This window comes from Oryctolagus cuniculus, chromosome 21 (genome assembly GCF_051225735.1).
Source record: "Oryctolagus cuniculus isolate XC-2025 breed Fujian yellow rabbit chromosome 21, ASM5122573v1, whole genome shotgun sequence".
In the NCBI taxonomy this organism is placed as follows: Eukaryota; Metazoa; Chordata; class Mammalia; order Lagomorpha; family Leporidae; genus Oryctolagus; species Oryctolagus cuniculus.
Genome location: NC_142887.1, coordinates 26,922,570 through 26,941,281, shown reverse-complemented (window position 1 = coordinate 26,941,281; position 18,712 = coordinate 26,922,570). Strand labels below are relative to the sequence as shown.

The 18,712-nt window shown below is 57.6% G+C and overlaps 1 long non-coding RNA gene across 1 annotated transcript; it reads left to right on the top strand.

Moving 5' to 3' along the window:
* Positions 1–4: 4 nt before the first annotated feature.
* On the top strand, positions 5–16,837 carry LOC149119872 (uncharacterized). Its single transcript, XR_016227321.1, has 2 exons — positions 5–464; positions 1,147–16,837. It is a non-coding gene; the product is annotated as an uncharacterized LOC149119872 (long non-coding RNA).
* The last annotated feature ends 1,875 nt before the right edge of the window (positions 16,838–18,712 follow it).

Below are 18,712 nucleotides of genomic sequence, written 5' to 3'. Positions count from 1 at the left end.
CGCGGAGAGTAGGGGAGCCGACGCAGCGTCAGAGGGGCGCCCCACTGCGAGCCGGGGACTTCCGGAGTGGGGACCGGTGTGGACCTTTTTGAGTACGGGTCGGGCGACCCTGCAAGTGTGTTCGGAGTAAGAGAGGACCCGGTAGGGGGTCGGGGCAGGCTGTCCTTGGGATAGAGCGATGGAAGACTGGCGTGGTCAGGAAGGGGAGGGGACGCCGCCGGGCAGGGGACACAAGGTTTCCTGATAGTTAGAGACCCTCGGTGTACGGTGTGCAGAGACACTATAGCCGGCCTGGAACATGAGAGAGAGGCCATCCTGAATGGGAGCGTGGTGGCTACTATGGAGGATGGATAGCCCTCACTCTGCCCCCCATCAGAGGTACAGTGTTCCCCTAACAGCTAGTGTGGCCACCAGGAGAGCGCAAGAAACTCCCGCCAAAGGGGCACCTGGAGTTGGGAAGGAAGGTAAGACTACCTCGAAGGGAGTATGGGAGACACTGCAGAGGATGGTGGGGGGGTCCCAGTTGTGGGGGGGCACAGAGATCTGCACAGTCTGCAGTGGCCCCCAAGGTGGAAAATGGGGCACTTTGCAACCAGCCTCAGTGAAGGGCAGAGCAGGGGAACCAAGGCCCAGAACCTGGAGTGGGGGTGCTGTGGGGGACTGGGCCTGCAAGGTGGAGAGCTGGCCTCTGTGCCCTGTGGGGGCAGGTGCGGGTTCTGCACCCCTGAGGCCTCTCTGCAGTTTGTTAGCAGGGTGACCTTGGACAAGCTGTGCCCTACAGTGATGGGGTCTTGCCCCAGGGACAGGCTGCAGCCCTAGACCCCCAACTGTCCCACTTTAGGGAGGGGAGCCCACAAGTTGCCTGGAGACCTGGCAGCGGCTCCCCCACAACTAGTAAGACCGACTTCCTCTCTCCCCTCTCCACCTCAGCTTCTACTTGTCACCCTCTTCCCCCGCCCCCACCGACAGGGCACAAGCCAGCTCCCCAAAAGACATCCCCTCTAGTCCCTGGGGAAGCGGTGAGATGCTTCCGGGTGCCAGAGTCCCTCATCCCCCATGAGCCCTAATGGGAGATTGGGCAGCAAACGGGTCCCTGATAACTGGGGGTCCAGGTAACTGCTGTGTTACTTGGCTCTCTCTCTCTAGGTGCTGGCTCATGTCGGATGCCTGGGGTGTGGGGGCGGCGCTGCGGCTGGTGCTTCAGCACCGCGGACAGAGACTCCTCTTCTTGGCAAGAAAGGGGTTAACTTCTGCCTTTAGCTTGGGGGGAGGGGAGGGAAGCCTGCTGACTCTTCCTTGCAGGACCCCAGAGTTCTGCAGATGCGGAACTGCGGTGGGGGTGGGGTGGGGCTGAGTGACCCAGAAGGATCGCCCAGTGAGCCACCGACCCACCCAGGTCTTGCTGGTAGGGCTCCTCATTCTCTGTGAAGTTTTCCCCCGACTTGGGATGTCCGGTTCCTTTGAAAAGAACCCCATAAATACCAGAAGCCCTAAGACCCCAGGGAAGTCAGTGTAGACTCCCCTCCCAGATTTGAACCTCTCCCAGGCCATTATCATGACCTCTACTATGCCTCCCCCTCCACTTTACTCTGGTTTTCCTTCTGTGGGAGCCCCAGGAAAGCCCCCTGCCAGTTCCTCTCTGTTTGCCCTCTGCCCTGTTCCCAGCCCCTTGGTTCTGTGCAGACCCTCCTGGCTGGGGACTGAATGGTGCTGTCCCTTTAACCACGTTTTACTGGAAGGGGAGTGTGCTGGAGGGAGGGGGCAGGGGAAGGGAGTTTCTGGTTTTGCTTGAGGAAGCAGAGCATGATGAAGCATTTTCCTCGGCTTAAAGACCCAGTCATGCTCCAGGCGGCAGGGGCCCAGGGGCTGCTTTGCAGTAGTGCTGGGAGGGTGAGCTGAGTAGCTGATCGGAGGGCCCTGGGAGAGGCATTCAGGGGGCCTGGGCAGGACTTTCATTTATTTTTGAGAATAAATATCATCTTGAGAACAAACAGCTCCCATTTATTTTTCATGCTACTTGGAATTTTGCCACGAGAGCCTATTCCTTTGGGCACTTTCAGTCTGCAGAATGCAGATACTGTTCTCTGGGTGTGGGAAGGCTGACAGACAGCTGACAGCAGGGAGGGACAGTGGGAGGGGCAGCGGTAAAAGATGGGGACAAGGTGGATTCTGTTGGGGCCAGGGGGTCATAGCCATCCAACTGTAGCCTGTGGACTCCAAGAAGCCTGGCTCATGGGAGTAGAAAAATGGCAGGAGGGCTTGAGCCTTGAGGTCAGCCCCCAGAGCACCCTTCATTCTCACCTCCAGGAGCGATTCTTGGCCTCTTTCACCCCCCGCCCTCCATTTAGTTAATTATCCCCTCTTGGGTGTCTTCATGGTCCCTGGTACTAATCTATGGCATTGCACTTTCCATTGTGGTGTTTGTGATGAGTGAATGAATCCCATCGAGCTAAACTTGTGGTCCTAAGGGGACTAAGAATGGTTCTGCCCTGAGTCCTTGGACCGAGTCACTCTCTCCTTGTTCCCTGTGAGGAGAGCCACGTTGTCACTCACTCACTACCCACCAAATGCTTATGGAGCAGCTGTTAGTTGACAGGCATGCACTACACACTGAGGTTGTAGAACCTCGTACACCCCCAGAATTGTCTCCTCGCCGGGACAAGGATTCTCAAGTTCCTTCCGGATCCCGCCCAGCAGTTCCCAGAACACCTTCAGGGTGATAGTAAGTGTCCTCCAAAAGAGAGAAGAGCGAGTTTCAAGACCAGAGGGCTTAAACAGGGTTCTTGGAGCTGATCTTCCTGGAGCCGGTGCTGAGCACTGAGTATGCTGAGCTGCCCAAACCTACTTGTCCTCGGGGGCTTCTTGCTTCCAGTGTCTCCAGAATAAGGGTCCCGTGGCCTGAAGCGGAGGACCCACTTAGAATCTGGTCTCAGCTTCTGCTGTCCTGGAGCTGCCATCTGGGCTCCTCTGAACAAAAAAAGCTGGTGCTTTTGCAGGGAAAAAGATAAATCAGTGAAACTGTGAACATCTCCCAGGCGGTGCTGTCACTCCATTCATACGGCACCTGTGCTGAGTGCTGGGAACTCAAACGAGTGGGGCTCCTGTGAGAGCATCCCTCCCTCAGGTACAGCAGGGGGAATCCAGCCACCACCATCTCCTTGGGACCTCCACAAACCTTACTCACTAGGCAAGGGTCATTGTCCCTATTTTATAAACAAGTAAGAAGGCCAGAGTGAAGACATGGTCTGCCTGGTGTCTCAGGTCATCCAGTCCTAAGTTGGTTCTGGATGTAGACGATGGAAACTCGTTTATCTTGCTCAGTAGGGGCTCAGGTAATCTGAGGCTGGAGAGATGATAGGGAACCACAGAGGGGACCAGCAGCTCCCTGGGGCTGATAGTTTTGGGGTCTGGTCTCTGACAGGTTGCCCAGCCGAGAGTTCCCATGACCTATGAGCCAGCACTTCTTGGCTGGACACCCTACACCACAATGTCACCTCCGTGGGGACATCGTTTGGGGTGTGTCTTGGCTGAACTCATTCTTTTCCCACTTTCTTTTTTTCTCTGTAGAATGTTGCCTTCTCTAACACGCCACTGTGTGTCTTACTTATCCTGCCTTCTCCCATGCAGACGCAGGCTTCCTAAGGGCGTAGTGTTGTGTCTGAAGTGTTCTCTGATTTCCCTGGCACTTGCAATGCTGACTGGCCTGCAGTAGGTGCTTAACAAGGAGTTGTAGGAGGACTGAGAGGCTCTGCCTGAGAGGCTGTTGGTCGCCCGCACATTTCAGCACCGGGCATTTGGACAGCTCCCAGCCGGCTCTGCCTTGGAGGGAGGCGTGCTGGAGAAAGTGGGCTTGCAGATGTGGCCCCCACTCCCAGGCCTGGAGCCCCTCAGCTCAGCTGTGTGGTCGGCCACCTTCACTGGGGCTCAACGCCTGCCCCCTCCATTGCCTGCAAACTCACGATGCTCCTAGTATGGCCTTTCCTTTTCGAGTTCAGCAAATTCTGTCTCCCAATTCTTGCCTCCCTTCCGCTCTGCATTCTTGTCTCTCCTCCCTCCACTTCAGGCCCCTTCCCCTCTCCCCTCCTCCTTCTGTCCTGTCCCTCCTTTCTCCAGTTTCTCTGTCCTTGTCCCCTCCACCTCCTCCTCCTCCCCCTCCGTAGAGACGCCCTCTTTCTGCCAAGCTTGGACCTGACTTAGAGTAAAGGGAAGGCGGCCTCCTCGCCCCATTGCCTGAACTACGTGCCGTTTTGCATAAGCCTCCCCCTCCCGGGTTCCACCCACAGTCTCAGCCTCCATGGGACTGCAGCAGCTGATGAAAGACTGCAGCAGGCCTGCCGCCCACCCATCTGCTGCCCTGGGACTGCATTCCGTGGGAGGCTGAATTCTGCCCTGAAGGCCTTGCGTGGGGAAGATGCACAGCCCTATCTCCCTGACTCCAGCTCCTGCTGTGGGCAGTTATGGATGAATGATTCTTGTGCTGTGCTTCCCAAGACTGAGAGGGATGATATTGTTACTGGTTAATGGCAGGGTTCTTGTCTTCATGCGAGAAATTCAGGTGTGAGACAGAGCAGTGGAAAGTAAAGTAGCAAAGTTTATTAGGGCAGGGACATCTGTAAGAACGGATGGGCACCTCTCCAGACAGGACCTGAGAGGGAGTGCCCAGTGGCTCAGACTGGGGGAGAGCGAGGTTACATGGTTGAGTGGAGAGAGTACACCTGGGCAGGCAGGCAGGCAGGTGGGCAACTCAGCATAGAGGCAGCGGGCTGAGCGCGCAGTCCCAGTCCGGTTGAGGCCGGGGGGGGGGGGGAGTTAAGAAGATGGGTCTTTGTCTTCACACATCTCCTGAAACAAAGGATTTTATGGATTTAAATATTAAGAAGCTCCTATCTGAGTTTTCCCCTGAAGGTATCAGACAGGAGGAGTCAGGATCCGGAGCAGGGTATTTGAAATGCAGACACTGGGCTGCATCTGGAAGATTTGTCAGGCAGAAGGGGTGGGGACCTCCACCTGGCAGCTTACCGGGTAGAAGGGGGCAGGGCAGGATGCGAATACTGGGCTGCCCCTGAAACGTTATCGGGATGACTTTGAGATGTCACGTACACATAAGCTCATATCTGACTTCCTACCTGACCATATCACTGGTCTTTCCAAGGGGGACCTTCTATCCAGATTGAGTGGGACTTGTAGATTCCAGGCACCCTTGTGCCCAGAGCGAGCCCTAAGTGACAATGGGAGTAAAGGCTCTGGGGCTAAGGAAGGGGAGAAACGCCTCTACTTTTGACCCTGACCCCTCTCATGCCTGTGACCCTATGAAGTAGATATGGTTACTATCCCCAGTTCATACTTTGAGAAATGAAAGCTCAGAGAGGTGGGGTAACTTTCTCCAGGTTGCACAGCTAGTAAGTGCTGGAGCTGGGATTCAAAGCCAGGTCTGATGGGCTCTGCAGAGGGTACACTCTAGCCGGACCCAGCACTTTCCCGACTCCATCCTGGTTGGCCAGGGGTTCCTTCTGGCACCTTGGTGAATGCAAGAGGGGTTGAGAATAATTGGCTCTAGGTTGTTTTTTCCAGGTTCTGGTGTTTTCTCTGGGTTGTCTTGGAAGGGGAAGGCTTCCCAAGCAGTATAGTCAGGAAGTTAAATTGATTGTGGGGTCAGCTTTCTGGATGACCCAGGCCAGCAGGGACAATAAGTAGAAGGGAATTGTGGGATGATGGTTGATACTCATGGTGAAAATTTTGAGTCATCAAGAAAACAGTTGTGGTGGGGCAGTTGTATGGTACAGTGGGTTAAGCCATCACTTGGGACACTCAGGTCCCATATCAGAGTGCCTGGTTTGAGATGTGGCTCCTCCGCTTCTGATCCAGTTCCCTGCTCATGTGCCTCAGAAGCAGTAAATGGTGAGCCAGTACTTGAATTCCTGCCACCCATGTAGGGGACCTGGATGGAGCTCCTGGCTCCTGGCTCCAGCCTGGCCCAGCCCTGGCTGTTGTGGTGATTTAGGGAGTGAACCAGCGAGTGGAAAAATCTCTGCCACTCTGCTTTTCAAATAAATTAAAAAAAAAATTGTGACAGCTTCCATGTGGTGAGCGCCCGCCTACTGTGTTCTGAGCACTTTCACAAGCGCTTTCCAGGTGTGCAGGGTCAGAGGAAGAAAGTGACCTGCCAAGGTCACAGGGCAAGCAGGTGCAAGGACAACAGGGAGGCAGATTGTCTGCCAGAGTGTAAATTGAGATGTGGGGAGAATTTGAAAGGCAGAGTGACAGAGAGGGAGAGAGAAACCTCTGTCCACTGGTTCACTCCCCAAGTGGCCACCATGGCTAGGGCTGGGCTAGGCCTAGAACTGCATCCGGGTCTCCCACATGGGGGGCAGGGGCCCAAGTGCCTGGACCACCCTCCACTGCTTTCCCACACGCATTAGCAGGGAGTTGGATGGAAACAGAGCAGCCAGGACTCCAGCTGGCATTGCAGCATGGGCTGCCAGCATGCTAGCAGCGTCTTAACCTGTCGTACACAGTGCCGGCCCCCCAACGCTTGGATTCTTGATGGTCAGTGTTGGAAGGTGATCGAGGTGTTACTGGGCCCCTGCAAGTGGGCACAGCCCACCCTGCTCAGGGGCAGCCGTTCGCTGGCCTGTCCTCTGCATTCTGTCCCAAGGCAGCAGATGCCAGCATGGAGGAGACCGGCCAAGAAGGTTTCTGAAAGCTCAGCTGCGGCCCTGAGCCAGGAGCTCAGTGCAGACAGAAGCCTGCAGGTGCCCAGAGTGGGCCTGGACTGGGACGCGGTCACCCGTACAGCGCGGGTTCTGCTGGGTGCCTCTGGTGACTTCTGATCTGGGGAGGTTAGTCAGGGAGGAAGGAGGAGGCAGAGCTGACGGAGATCTTGGCTGCGGTGAGGGGAGCTAGTGGAGATAATGTGCTATTACATGATTTACTTTTCTTTGAAGGTGAGAAAGAGGGGCCAGCGCTGTGGTGTAGTAGGTTAAGCCTCCGCCTGTGGCACCGGCATGCCACATGGATGCTGGTTTGAGTCCCAGCTGCTCCTCTTCTGATCCAGCTCTCTGCTGGTGGCCTGGGGAAGCAGTAGAAGATGGCCCAAGCGCTTGGACCCCTGCACTCACTTCGGGGAACCGGAAGAAGCTCCTGGCTTTTGGCTGTGGGTCAGCGCAGTTCCAGCCATTGTGGCCATGTGGGGGAGGGAACCAGCAGATGGAAGACCTCTCTCTGTCTGCAACTCTGCCTCAAATAAATAAAATTCTTTTAAAAAAGGTAGGAAAGGCACAGAGATCTCCCATCTACTGACTCACTTCCCAAACACCTGTAACACCCAGTGCTGGACCAGGCCAAAGCCAGGGGCTGGGAACTCATTGTAGGTCTCCCACCTGGGTAGCAGGGACCCAACTACCTGAGCCGTCACCTGCTGCCATGGGGGGCAAACATCATTTAGCAGGAAGCTGGAATCAGGAACGAGCCAGAACTTGAACTCGGCACTCTAAGAGGGGCTGCGGGCATCCCACGTGGCATCTTAACTGCTACACCAAATGCCCACCCTGTTAGTATGCTTTCTATTAGTTTTTCAAGATGCCATTTAGCCCAGTTAAGCTGCCAGTTAGGATGTCCCCATCCCATATCTGAGTGCCTGGGCTTAATATCTGGCTCTGGCTCCTTGCTAATGCAGACGCTGGGAGGCTGCCCTGGTGGCTCAAGTAGTTGGGTTTCCGTCACCCACGTGGGAGACCTGGGTGGAGCTCTGGGCTCCTGGTGTCAGCCTGGCCCAGCCCTGGCTGTTGCAGGCATTTGGGGAGTGAACTGGCAGACGGATACGCTCTCTCTCTACCTCTCAAATACATTTTTTAAAATATTTACAAATTCTGTTCGGCACTTCTCACCCAAATTTCTGGGCGCACTCAGATGATCGGAGCCGAGTCCCAGGGGGAGCGCCTGAGCTGGTGTCCCTGGAGCAGAAGAGCTGTCTCCGGATGTGGTTCAGGGACCCGCAGGCTCAATGAGTGCCTGCTGTCGAGTCTTCCATGTGCATTATCTCATTTAGATTCCACAACACTGCGAAGCTTTGGTGAGCAACCCGAGGCCTGAAGAGGTTAAGTCACTGGCCAGGCTCTGGTCTGGGATTCTGACGCTGATGGCTGGCGGAGAACCGCCACCTCTCTCCCAGAGCCGCCGTCTTCCTCCACGTTGTCTCGGGCGATGACGGGTGCTGCAGTCCCTGGTGCTTGTGTCTTCTGTCCCCTCCTAGACCGTAGGCCTGCGGGGACAGGGAGTGGTTCTTACACACGGGTGCTCAGGATTTATGTGATGGGTGAACAGACGCGCGAGGCACCCCCTGGACATAAGAATGTTCCCGGGTGGCATCCGAGGAGGGGGCGGGGTGGATGAAGAGCCATGCCTGCTTCTGCCCACCCTCATGAAATTCTTTTAAAATATTCCATTTCCATTTTAATTTGAAAGGCAGAGAGAGGCTGGCATCGTGGCACAGTGGGTTAAGCCTCTGCCTACAACAACAGCAATCCATGTGGGCGCCAGTTCAAGTCCCGGCTGCCCCACTTCTGATCCAGCTCCCTGCTAATGCGCCTGGGAAAGCAGCAGAAGATGGCCCAGGTGCTGGGCCCCTGCACCCACGTGGGAGGCCCGGATGGAGATCCAGTCTCCTGACTTCAGCCTGGCCCCAGCCCTGGCTGTTGCAGCCATTTGGGGAGTGAACCAGTGGATGGAGGATCTCTTTCTGTCTCTCTCTCTCCATCACTCTGCCTCTCAAGTAAGTAAATCTTTTTTAAAAAAAATTGCAGAGACACACAGAGCAATTTTCCATCCATTGGTTTGCTGCCAAATGCTTGCAACCGCCAGGGCTGGGCCAGGCTGAAGCCAGGAGACTGGACCTCCATCCGGGCCTCCCCACACACGTTGCAGGGCCCCAAGTACTGGAGGCAACTGCTGCCTCCCAGGGCACGTATGAGCAGAAAATGGGACTCGGAAGCAGAGCTGGGACTCGAACCACGGCACTCCAATGTGGGATGCGGGCTTCCCAGGCAACAGCTCACAAACCCGCCCCACGAAGTTCGGATTCTGCCTTCTCTTGCAGCCTGAGAGTCCTGTCTGAAATGCTTTCCTGCACCCCTCACCCTGCTAACCCTGCTGCAGGTATTCCAGGTTACGCCTCCCTGAGGGACCTCTCAGCGACCCCCCCAGGATTTGAAGGCTGCTTCCTCTGAGGTCCTAGCGCCCCCTACCTTTCCCTCACCTGAGTCCTGACACTTTAAAGGGTCATCTGTCCCCTGACTGGACTCTGAGCTCCACCAGAGTGGGCATCCGTACCAATGCTGTATCTCCAGGGCCTGGCGGCAAAAGTATTAGTAAAGTCTGTTCGTTGAGTGAATAAATGCCCAAGAACCGTGATGTCCCATAGACAGCATGTTCCGTCTTTGGGGCCAGCGCTGTGGCATAGCAGTTAAAGCTGCTGCCTGAGATGCTGGCATCCCATGTGGGCGCCGGTTCGAGTCCCGGCCACTCCACTTCTGATCCAGCTCTCTGGTAACGCACCTGGGAAAGCAGGAGAAGATGGCCCAAGATGGCTTGGTCCTCCGTACCCATGAAGGAGACCCAGAGGAAGCGCCTGACTCCTGGCCCAGCTGTGGCTGTTGCGGCTATTTGGGGAGCGAGCCCACGGATGGAAGATTTCTCTCTCCTCCCAATCTCTCTGTAACTCTTTCAAGTACATAAATAAATCTATCACAAGCCAGAGGTGGAGGGCGCCAGGCTCAGGGGGCTCAGCGATGAGGGAGCAGTGGCCCCCGGCTCAGCAGCAGGGCTGAATGGCAGGCTGCGCTTTTACGGCCCCTTGCAGCTGCCTCCCTTTCAGTTCAAAATGGAGCTCACTGGAGGCAGAAACCCAAGACTTGGACGTTGTTTCCTGGCTCGGCAGGGCCTTTTGCGCATTATCACAATCATTGCTGTTCACTGGGAGCCAGCCCTTTGTAAATTCTCCGCAGGTCTGCATAGCCGCAGGAAACTGTCCCCCTTTGCAGATGACTAAAGTGAGGTCTAGATGGGTTAAGTAACTTCTTTATTACTGCCCTCTGGCGCCTTCCACACAGCCTCGTCATCAAACGCACAAAGGGGGCTCCTGGACCAAGCCCACCTCTCTGCTCCCGAACGCTAGCCCTGCCCTCCGCGGAACATCGCATCGGCAACGGCGCCCCCTGCAGGCGGCGGCGCAGCAAGCCCCGCCCCTTCATGGCGGAAACGCCCGAACGCCCCCTCCGCTGTCCGAAAAGAGCCGAGTGATTCTCCAACAAAAGGCCCGGACTCCGACAAGCGGCCCGTGCCGTCCTCGGCCTGGACCCGACCTCCGAGGCGGCCTCGGTCGCCGGGGTGTCTAGTCAGGGGAGGCCCTGGCACCCCGGAAACTGCGCCCCGGGCCTTGACGACCGTGGGCCCCTGCGTCGTGAGGGACCCCGGACGGCGGCGGCGACACTCCGGAGGCGCGGGGGCGTGCGGTGGAAGGGCGGGGCCTGTTGGGGGCGTGACCGGCTGCCGTACGGGGCGTGGCCGGCTGGCGTAGTGGGGGCGTGGCTGGGCGCTGGGCCGTTCCCTAAGCAAGACCTCGGTGCTTCCGGCCTTGGGTCAGTGTCCTGAACTGATGTGTCGGGTGACCAGCGTCGTCCTCCTCGGCAGACGCCAGTTTGTGCACCTGTAAAATGGGGGCCCTTCCAGGACATTACTACGCCTGCCGTTAGAGCCGGGACGGGCGAGCTAGTGCTGACGCCCTGGGAGCGCCTTCGCTGGCGGCCTTAGCGCGGGAGACTGCAGAGCCCTGGGAGGAGGAGGAGGACCGGTGTCCGGCACGCTGAGGCGGTGACTGACAGGCGGTGTGGCCAATGGAAGTGGACGGCAGCGCCCGTGTACCTGGCTTTGCGGGAAGCCGCCGCAGGCGTTATTCCAGCCGCACCACAGCTGGTTTGGGGGACTGGGTTGGCCCTGTCCCGTCTGAGGCCCAGGGTCGCGGCTCAGTAGCCTGTCCGAGCCACCCTGCCAACGGGGGGCTGAGACAGTGACCCCAGGCTTCCTCTCCACACCGGACTGTCTGACCTGGAAGGCAGCGTCCGAGGAGAATGACAAGGCCTCACAGTGTGCCCGAAGCATCCCGTGAGTTGCGCACCTACTAAGTGCGGGGTACTGGAATGCATCACTTATTCTGGAAGGTGGTGTGGTTTTCTGTCCCACCAGTCAGGCGCAGGGAGCTCACCTCTTGTGCCTCGGGACGAGCCATGCGTCAACCCGGGAGCCCCCGAGGAGAGGCTGGGCCCCGAGGGCCCCGGGGGCCGGTTTCCTGAGCTGACCTTCGCATCTGGGCACCACAGTTTGAAGACCACGTTAGCTTCTCACTATCTGAGACTTGGCCGGACTCAGTTTCCCCAGTTAGTGAGATTGAGAGACTTGATGATACCCACGGCCACGGTGCCTTCTGGCTCGAATATTGCATGGCTGCAGATGGAGCTGTGACGCCAGGATCCGCGAACTGTGCTTCCTGGGAGGATTCCTGATGAGTGCAGATCTGCCGCCCTACTCACAACATCCCTGGCACCACACGGGAGAGGCGGCAGCCACCCGCAGCAGTCGGCAGGAAGGGGTGGGGTGGAGTGGGGGTGGGGAGGGTGCCCCCTCCTGATGCTCAGAGCCCCCAAGGCTTCCTAGCTGAGAAAGCATTTACCAAAACCCGACCCCTAACGGGCCTGGAAAGGAGGGTTTTCTACCTCGTTAAACACTAGTGTTATGAATGATGCCTACAGCCCTGTTCTAGGCCCTGGGGGGGACTCTGCAGTTTGGACCGTGCCCGCCCTCTGCTCCCTGGGAACAAGCTGGCATTGGGGCGGGGGAGGGAGGAGAAGCAGGGGCCTGCGGAGTCAGGAGAGAATCTGGAGGAGGGGCCTGGGCAGCCCCCATCCCCGAGGCTGCCGGCACTGGCTGCTGGGCATCCGGTGGCACAAACGGGGGTTCCAGCACCTTCCTGGGAGAGGCAGCGGCCGGGCGAGTGGGGTCAGGACTGCAGCTGGCGGGCCCTTGTGGCTTGAGAATGAGATCATTGGTGTGCGTGCTGGGCTTCAGGCTGTACGCAGTACTTTCGCCTCACTGTGTCCCCAGGGCACCAGTGACATGGTACAGCGGTCTCAGTCTGCGGCACAGACATGCGACTCCCGGGGGGGCCCAGAGCCCCCAAAACGGCGCAGGCGATTTGCAAGAGGCGCAAGACCCTGAAATGCCAAAGAGTTCTGGATTTAGGAGTCTGAAGAACTGCCCCCCCAACCCCCAGACCCCATTTTTCCCCCTCTTTTCCCTGCAGCCTCTTTCAGGCCCGGCCCTGCCCTGGGAGTACAGCCACAAACAAGACCAAAAAATACGGGACCCGTTCCCTATGAGCTGATAGAGGGGCCGTGTCAGGGCCACACGAGCTTCAGGCCAGGCTCCTGACTCCGATGGGCTGGGAGCGAGTTGGAAGTTGGCAGGTGAGTCCCGGCAGCCTCACCAAGCCTCAGTTTCCCCCTTTCCCATGGGCCTGGGTCCCCCTACTTCTCAGCATAGAGTGAAGGTGGAAGTGATGAGGGCCCCTTTCAGCTTGGCCCAGGGAGGGGCTGACCCAGGCATTGAGATTCGCAGCCCAGTGCTCCTTCTTGGAGCCAGACAGGCCCCTGTTGGAAGAGCACCGGCGTGGGAGATGGGCATCTGGCACCAGTCTCCACTCAGCCTGGCCTTACTGAGTGACCCCAGACTCCCTGGGGCCTTAGTTTCCTACCCACCCACAGAGGGAGCCAGGCTGCCTGATGCTCTGTGGACAAACGCAGTTATGGGCAGTGGGCGTGTCAAGAGAGTGGTCAGTCCAGGAGAGCTTCCCAAAGGAGGTGGCGTAGATTGAGAACAGGGGTCCCGAGAGAATGCGGTGGGCTTTTTGGGCCTGGGGTTGTCCTGCTAGAACCTCTGGGCGTGATGAAGGAAGTGGGCTCAGATAGGAGCCAGGGAAGAGCAGGGTGAGGGAGAGCTGTGCCCTTTGCTGTGGGCCTCACTGCCAGGCCCCTGGGGCAGGCAGGCCTGGCTTTCAGTCTCTCCCATCATTGCTTCATTGAGAGCCCTGGATGTCACCTGTCCAAGCCTCATTTCGCCCCTCTGGGAATGGGAGCGGGAATCAACGCCTTATTCAACAGATTGTTGGAGGTGATTTGCCTAAACTTCTGTGAGGTACCCAGGTCCGCCAGATCTCTCTAGTGTCAGAAAATGGAGTCGTGGATGCCCAGAGCCGGGGGCAGGAGGTGAGGGGACTGGAAGATGACAGCGAAAGAGTTTGTTCCTTTTTGGGGTGATGAGAATGTTCCAGAGTTGATCGTAGTGATGGTTGTGTACCTGCCAACATACTCACAACCACGGATTTGTATACAGGTAATTGGCTGAATTGTTTGGTGTGTGCATTATCTCAACAAAGCTGTTACCATAATATTTCTGGGAGAATCATTAAGGTGCTACGTGCTGGGTACGTCAGGTGTTAGCGACAAGGGGGCGTCAAGGTGTTTGTGGAGGGTGAGCAGCTGGCCTAGCGGTTAAGACGCCAGAGACCACGTTGGAAAACTTGGATTCAACACCCGGCTGCGTGCCTGACTCCCGCAGCCTGCTGATGCCTCCTCTGGGAGACACCTGATGGCCCAAGTATGTGGGTTCCTGCTATCCAGAGGGGAGCCCTGAATTGAGTTCTCTGCTGTAGCCAGTGGGAGCTTGCTCACTCCCTCTCTCTGTCTGCCTCTTAAATAAATAATTTTTTTAAAGTTCATGGAAAATTAGAATTTGAAAATCAGTTTATTTTGGAACAAAATTCTTTTGAAATTTATGCGTAGTTTTTTCATGATACAAATTGTCCTTTTTTTTTTTTTAAGATTTATTTATTTGAAAGCCAGAGTCATAGAGAGGCAAAAGCAGAGAGAGAGAGAGAGAGAGAGAGAGAGAGAGAGAGGGAGGTCTTCCATCCGATGGTTCACTCCCCAAATGACTGCAACAGCTGGAGCTGAGCTGATCCGAATCCAGGAGCCTGGAGCTTCTTCTGAGTCTCCCAGGCTGGTGCAGGGGCCCAAGTGCTTGGGCCGTCTTTTACTGCTTTCCCAGGCCATAGCAGAGAGCTGGATTGGAAGTAGAGCAGCTGGAACTCGAACCAGTGCCCTGTAGGATGCCGGCACTGCAGAAGGTGGCTTTATCTGCTATGCCACAGCACAATGAACTTTTAAAAGACCCTGGGGCTGGTGTTGTGGTACTGCAGGTTAAGCTGCCACCTGCCACGCCCATATGAGGGCCAGGTCAAGATCCGGCTGCTCCACTTCCCATCCAGCTCCCTGCTAATGCGCCTGGGAAAGCAGCAGGTAATGGCCCAAGTGCTTGGGGACCTGCCACCCACGTGGGAGACTAGGCTGGAGTTCTAGGCTCCTTGCTTCAGCCTGGCCTAGCCCCAGCCACTTGAGGAGTGAACCAACGGTGGCCAATCTCTCTGTCTCTCTGTAACTCTGCCTTTCAAATAAATTAGTCAATAAATTAGTCAACTTGACATATGCGTGGATTTCCATTTTTTTGGACCAAAATAAACTTACCTTTAATTCCACAAGTCCCCTTGTGTTACTGACGTTGCTTATCCCTAGCAGCCAGCCATGCCTGTCATCAGAGAGGGCTGACCAGCTGCTCAAGGAGAGGAAGGCACCCGGCTGCCCCGGCCTGGCTGAGGACCCCAAGCGAGGCACAGAACCTTCCTGAACCTCAGTTTTCTCATCTGAGAAATGGGAGTGATTTTCTGGGCCTTGGCCACCTCTTGGGACACTGTGAAGCTCAGAAGAGACCATAGGCTTAGCCAGATACAGATATGAGCCTGGGGGTGAAGAGTCGGGGGCAGCTGTGGTGTCCCCTCTGTCCCCAGACCAGGCTGACTCCACACATCGACTCACTGGTACTGAGTGCTGATTGCGTTCAAGGCGCAGTGTGGCAGGCACCCAGGGATCACAGCGGAGAGTGCTCCCGCCCGCCGGGAACCCAGAGTCCAGGAGAAGGGGCGCAACCAGGTCCCCCAGGTGCTGGGAGGGAGGCCCCCGCCCCTTCCAGCTGTGCAGCCCGACCTGTCGTCGTCCTGGGCTCGTCCGTTACCTCGTCTGTAAGATGGGGCGTACACGGCGCCTCCCTCACAGGGCTGTGCCGAGGTCCAGGGGGGCTTGCAGGGCGTGTGCACTTCGTCCATCCAGACCAGTGTTCTCCATAGTGTCAGTTCCACGAGTCTCCTCAGCCCCCTGTCCCACAGTGAATGAGGTCAGAGCCCAGACTCCCCGTCCCCTCCTGGATCAGTCTATCAGCTCCCCCAAGGCAGGGCCGGGGTGCCTCTCCCAGCCCCCGCCTCTGACTCAGAGACTCTTGGCTCCTCGGGACAGGCAGGAGGCCCCGGGGCTGCAGGCCTGAGCAGGAAGGGACCGCAGGCTCCCCCCTGCCGCAGCCTCTTCCCCCTCATCGGCAGCGTGAGGGCGCCAGGCCACCCCCAGCGGGCCTGTCTGGGCCTTTTGCTCTCACTGCGGCGGCGGCAGCCGGCCGAGCCCGACTCAGCAACTCCTCTGCAGAGCTGCGGCGGGGCTGGGGACCCAGCCAGGACCACCGCAGCCTCTGCAGCATCCCGTGGCCTCGCGGGAAGAGGCTGGGGGTCTGCTTCCCCCGCTAGGCACCAGTCCCTGCTCCCAAGCCGCAGCCCAGCAGCCGCAGAGCCTGATTTATGGCTCCCCTGGGCTCCGTCCAGCAGGCCCATTCTTCCCCGGATCCCTGTTTGCAGACAGATTGTCTCGGGCTGCAGCCTGGAAGCCCCACCCCACCGTCCAGGCACCTGGGACCTCAGGGCAGGCAGTGCACTGAGCGAGAGGATGGAGTTCCAGCCCAGCACTGCCATGAATAGCTGGGCAGCCAGGCGTGGCTCGTGGAGCCCGTTTCGTGGGCAGGACTCTCTCCTCACCTCCCGGAGCCTCAGTCTTCTCATCCATAAAATGGGGAGAGAACGGCTCAGACCCGGGTCACTGGAGGCAGACCCTCGCGCTGGACACGGCCCCAGCAGGTGACAGTAGATACGGGTCTCCTTCCCCGTCAAGGCCCAGCCCAGTAGCCTCTTCTCTGGTTCCCAGGGTCTGCCTGGGCCCCCGTCACAGACAGAGGAAAGATGGGGGATGGGCTGAGGGTAGGAGTTTGGGGGCCAGTGTAGGGGTTGGGGTGGCAAGCGTCACTATGCCTCGAGGTGGTCCCAGCCCAGTGGTGAGCAGGAAGGAGGAGGGGGCAAAGCGGGCCTCAGTGCTGGTCGTCTACGAGGAGGGCATGGGACTGTCCAGAACACGGTGGCCTGTTGCCCACTTGTCCCCGTCTCAGCAGGTATTTGGTCACCGTCTTCTCCTTTCCTGCCTTTATACGTCTGGCCCTGGAACAGAGTTCCTTTTTATTAATTGTTCTACTTGAGGAGCGGGCACTGTGGCGCAGTGGGTTAAAGCCTCAGCCTGCAGCGCCAGCATCCCATAGGGGCGCTGGGTCAAGTCCAACTGTTGCACTTCCGATCTATCTCCTTGCTAATGCACCTGGGAAAGCAGCGGAAGGTGGCCCAAGTCCTTGGACCCCTGCAGTCATGTGGGAGATCCGGAAGAAGCTCCTGGCTCCTGGCTTCAGATTGGCCCAGCTCCGGCCATTGCAGCCATTTGTGGAGTGAACCAGAGGATGGGAGACCTCTCTCTCTCTCTCTCTCTCTCTCTCTCTCTTTCAAATAAACAAATAAAATCTTTTTAAAAATGCATGGATTGAAAAATTTTTTGCATCAAAACTTCGGTTTCAACTTCCCCTTGTATTAGTGCGTGACTGCCAGCATGCTACACTCTTCACTCTCAGGTTTCATTTGTGCCTCACCCTTCTGCTATGAAGTAGTAAGGGCTATAATTGACCCTGTTCAACAGCTGTGAAGACAGAGGCTCAGAGAGGTTACATGCCTTGCTCAACGTCACATAGCAATGAATTCCCAAAACAGGCTTTAATTTTTTTAAAAAAGATTTATTTATTATTTGAAAGTCAGAGTTACACAGAGAGAGGAGAGGCAGAGAGAGAGAGAGGTCTTCCATCTGATGGGTCACTCCCCAGTTGGCCGCAACAGCTGGAGCTGCGCCGATCCGAAGCCCGGAGCCAGGAGCCTCCTCCGGGTCTCCCATGTGGGTGCAGGGGCCCAAGCACTTGGGCCATCTCCTACTGCTTTCCCAGGCCATAGCAGAGAGCTGGATCAGAAGTGGAGCAGCCGGGTCTCAAACCAGCACCCAAATGGGATGCTGGCGCTTCAGGCCAGGGCATTAACCCACTGCACCACAGCACCGGCCCCATCCAGGCTTTAATTTTTAAAAAGTATTTATTCATGGGTCGGCGCCGCAGCTCACTAGGCTAATCCTCCGCCTTGCGGCGCCGGCACACCGGGTTCTAGTCCCGGTCGGGGCACCGGATTCTGTCCTGGTTGCCCCTCTTCCAGGCCAGCTCTCTGCTGTGGCCAGGGAGTGCAGTGGAGGATGGCCCAAGTGCTTGGGCCCTGCACCCCATGGGAGACCAGGAGAAGCACCTGGCTCCTGCCATCGGATCAGCGCGGTGCATCAGCCGCGGCGGCCATTGGAGGGTGAACCAACAGCAAAGGAAGACCTTTCTCTCTGTCTCTCTCTCTCTCACTGTCCACTCTGCCTGTCAAAAAAAAAAAAAAAAAGTATTTATTCATGGCACAAAAGGCCAAAGTCCCAAAAAGCAGACAGGGAAGTCTCCCTGCTCCTCGTCAGCCCCCCTCTACCCAGGTCCTCCCCAAGAGGCAGTCTGGAGATCATCCCAGCAGGTTGATGTTTTCCCAGAGAAGTGCCGGGTGTGCATTTTTAGAGCCAACTTCAAACGCAGGCCTGTGAGACGCCCCGGCCACCAGAGCTGCTCGGGACTCGGGACAGAGTGCCCACCAGGGCCTGGCCGGGGTGTGCGGCCACCAGAGACCTCCACGCCCTTGCCCTGAGGCCCCCTCCTTGTCCTGGGTTCCCATCCCCGCTGCCCTTGTGCCTGCCTCGCAGCTGGGCCAGCTGCCTGCCCGGCTCTGCTCTGGAGGCTGCCGCAGAGGCTGGGCGCTGGGCCACGGTCTCGCCCGCCACTGCCATAGTAAAGGGCTGCGTCAGGCTGTGGGGTCTCCCTTCGGCCCAGTGCGATCCCTGTTTTCTTATCCCTCGCAGAGGCAGCTCAGCGTGGGGAAACAACCTGTGCAAGGGCAGGGGGCTGCAGGGCGGGGGTGATGGCAGGTGGGGAGTAGGGGGGCGTACCCCTGTGGGGCACTAGGCAGGCCTCTGATTCCCGGCTCCACTGCTTGCTGATGGGAACCCAGTGGGTGTGCCTCCCCGAGGACTCCCTATTGTCTCTGAGGATTAAGAGAGTACCCCAAATTGCCTTGGAAGCTGACACACGACCTGGACTGTCCCAGCCCTGCAGGCTTCCGTTGGAAGGGGCAGCTCGCAAGCCCCTGGGAGCTCTCACTTCGCTTCCCACCTGCAGAGGGGATGGACTGTTTGGTTCTTGGGCTTGCAGAGACCCAGGACCCCTGCCTCCCTGCTGCTCCCCAGGGCGGTCCTCTGGTCCAGAGGAGCCCATTGACAGGATTTGCCCTTGGCAG